Source organism: Rutidosis leptorrhynchoides, chromosome 6, assembly GCF_046630445.1.
Source record: "Rutidosis leptorrhynchoides isolate AG116_Rl617_1_P2 chromosome 6, CSIRO_AGI_Rlap_v1, whole genome shotgun sequence".
Classification (NCBI taxonomy): Eukaryota; Viridiplantae; Streptophyta; class Magnoliopsida; order Asterales; family Asteraceae; genus Rutidosis; species Rutidosis leptorrhynchoides.
In genome coordinates this window covers 177,600,856-177,603,888 of record NC_092338.1, presented here as the reverse complement: position 1 = coordinate 177,603,888, position 3,033 = coordinate 177,600,856, and the positions used below count along the sequence as shown (strand labels likewise).

The following is a 3,033-nucleotide window of genomic DNA, read 5'->3' as shown; positions in this document are numbered from 1 at the left end:
TAGGTTTCAAATAAATCCAGGACAAAGGACAATTAACCCAGTGTAATGAATTAAAATCAAAACTTCAAACATCATGATTACGGAAGTTTAAATAATCATAATTCTTTCATTTCATATTCTATCGCAATTTTATTTACTGTTATTTTATTTATCGTCATTTATTTATCGTTATTTATTTTACGCACTTTAATTATTGTCATTTATCTTTACGCTTAAAAAATATAAAATCGACAAGCCGGTCATTAAACAGTAAAACCCCCTTTTACAATAATAACACTTATATGTATATATGTATATGTATATATATATATATATATGTATATATATATATGTATATATATATATATATATGTAAATATATATATATATATATATGTATATATATATATATGTATATATATATATGTATATATATATATATATATAAATATATATATATATATATATATATATATATATATATATATTTGTATAAATATAGTTTTATAAAAATATAGTACGTAATCACTAGCTCCCTGTGGAACGAACCGGACTTACTAAAAACTACACTACTCTACGATTTGGTACACTGCCTATAGTGTTGTAGTAAGGTTTAGGTATATCCATTCTATAAATAAATAAATAACTTGTGTAAATTGTATCGTATTTAATAGTATTTTGTAGTAAAAAATAATAGTATTTCATACGCCACCTCGCACACATCAAGTTTTTGGCGCCGCTATCGGGGACTCAGTGAAAAACGTTATATTAAAACCATATTTTTGTAAAAATATATTATTTCTTATTTCGTAAAAATATTTTGTATTATAATAAGTGTAAAAAAAATAAAAAAATAAAAAAATAAAATATATATATATATATATATATATATATATATATATATATATATATATATATATATATATATATATATATTTAAGAACTTTATTTATAAAACTAAAAAGTACTTTTCTTTTTAAGATATTAAAATATAAGTTTATTATATTTTATATAAATAGTCTATAAATATTTTGTTAAAAAAAAATTGAAAAGAGCTGGGCCTAGTCAGTTTAGAAGCCCGAACATTTATGAAATATTGGGCCATGCGATCACATGACCCAGAAAGCAGAATCTCATGCGGTCGCATGAGTGGATTTGACACGCATCCTGAACGCATTTATTACACTAGGGTTTAATTATTATTAATATTAATTAATTAAATTAGGTTTTTAATTTAAATATTATTAATTTATATAGTTTTAATATAATTTATATTTTAAGTTTTAATTATTATTATTTACATATTTATATTAATACTTTTTAAAAATAATATTTTTATTTAAAATTGTATTTTTATCAACTTAGTTTCTTTTTGTATTTTGTATTTTGTATTATCGTTTAATTCGTAACTTTTATAATTTTTCGTTCGTAATTAGTTTTAAGTTAGTTTTTGCCGTAGTTATTTTTATATTTCTAGATTTTTAGGCTTTGCCGTAAAATCCCTTAAGTGCTTTTTCTTTAGATTAAGATTTAGGTGCTTTAGAATTCTGCGATGCCGTTTTAAGTTTTTAGATTTTAGTACCTTTTTAAGTAATTTCCGTTTTCCGTTTAGAATTCCTTTTAAGCTCTAATACCTTTAGACGCAAGTTTTAATACTTAGTTTTTAGACTTTTAAGTTTCGACGCTTTTCTTTCTTATCTTTATTTTTCGACTTCTTATTTTTCGACGCGCTTTTTTTTTTCTCATTTCTACGCTCTAGTTTTTAGGAAATAGAATTTTCTTTATTTTCTTTAAATTTTGACTAAAAATTATTTTAAGCGATTAAATTGATAGACATCCAAAATTTTCTGGTTCGTAGTAATAGTTGGATTTGTTAGTGGCGAGTGTGGGCTTTCGATTTAAAGGGTCCTGGCTACCTGCTGCATCTATTGGCTATTCGAAACGTGGGCAAAATCAGAAAAGTCTATTAATTTGATAACTTATATAATTTTTATATTTATAACTAATAGGATATTCAGTGAATGCACCGAACAAAACGTTCACCACCTTTCATACGTTCACCGCCTGTAACTCGATCAAGACATCTAGCCAATATTATCGCCGTTGATTTTTCTTTAGATACATCATCTAGTCGAACAAGTACTCCAATTAAAATTTCCGATAATCCATCTTTTGAAACCGACTTCACAATTGAGAACCCGGAGGATATTCATGGACAATTCCAAGATCCTGAACCACTAATCATTCCTCCTGGACCACAAACCGTTAAATCAGAATCTTCTAGTGATTCGAATTCAACAAATCCAGATATGGCAGAAACGGAACCTCAAAGTATGGAAGATCGAATGAGAGCCACACGTACGGGCCAAGGTCATGCCATTATTAAGCCAGATGTTAATGCGCCAGATTTTAAAATCAAAGGACAAATCCTACACATGGTCACCAATCAGTGCCAATTTAGTGGTACAACAAAAAAAGATCCAAATGAACATCTTCGAACTTTTAATAGGATTTGTAATCTATTTAAAATCCGAGAAGTTGAGGATGAAACTATTTATCTTATGTTGTTCCCCTGGACTTTAAAGGGAGAAGCCAAAGATTGGTTAGAATCGTTAACTGAAGGAGCGATTGACACATGGGATGTTTTAGTTGAGAAATTTCTTAAAAGATTCTTTCCGGCATCTAAAGCCGTAATACTTCAAGGAGAAATTGCCACGTTCGTGCAAAAGCCAAATGAAACGTTATATGAGGCGTGGACAAGATTCGGAAGGATGTTGAGAGGATGTCCTCAACACGGTTTAGATACTTTTCAAATTGTGCAGATATTTTACAAAGGCGTCGACGTCGCCACAAGAAAAGACATCGACACAGCAGTTGGTGGTTACATTATGAAGAAAACCGCTACCGAAGCTCACAAGATAATTGATAATACAGCCTCCCACTCTCATGAGTGGCACTAGGAAAAAGATATCTTTCATTCATCTAAAGCAGCTAGAGCCGATTCTATCCATGACTTTGATTCCGTTTCCGCAAAAATAGATGCTTTCGAGAGAC

The 3,033-nt window shown here is 28.5% G+C and overlaps 1 non-coding gene across 1 annotated transcript; it reads right to left on the bottom strand.

The window, feature by feature from the left end:
- Positions 1-2,672: 2,672 nt before the first annotated feature.
- LOC139856430 (small nucleolar RNA R71) lies at positions 2,673-2,779 on the bottom strand. Its single transcript, XR_011761912.1, has one exon. It is a non-coding gene; the product is annotated as a small nucleolar RNA R71 (small nucleolar RNA).
- Between the last annotated feature and the right edge of the window lie 254 nt (positions 2,780-3,033).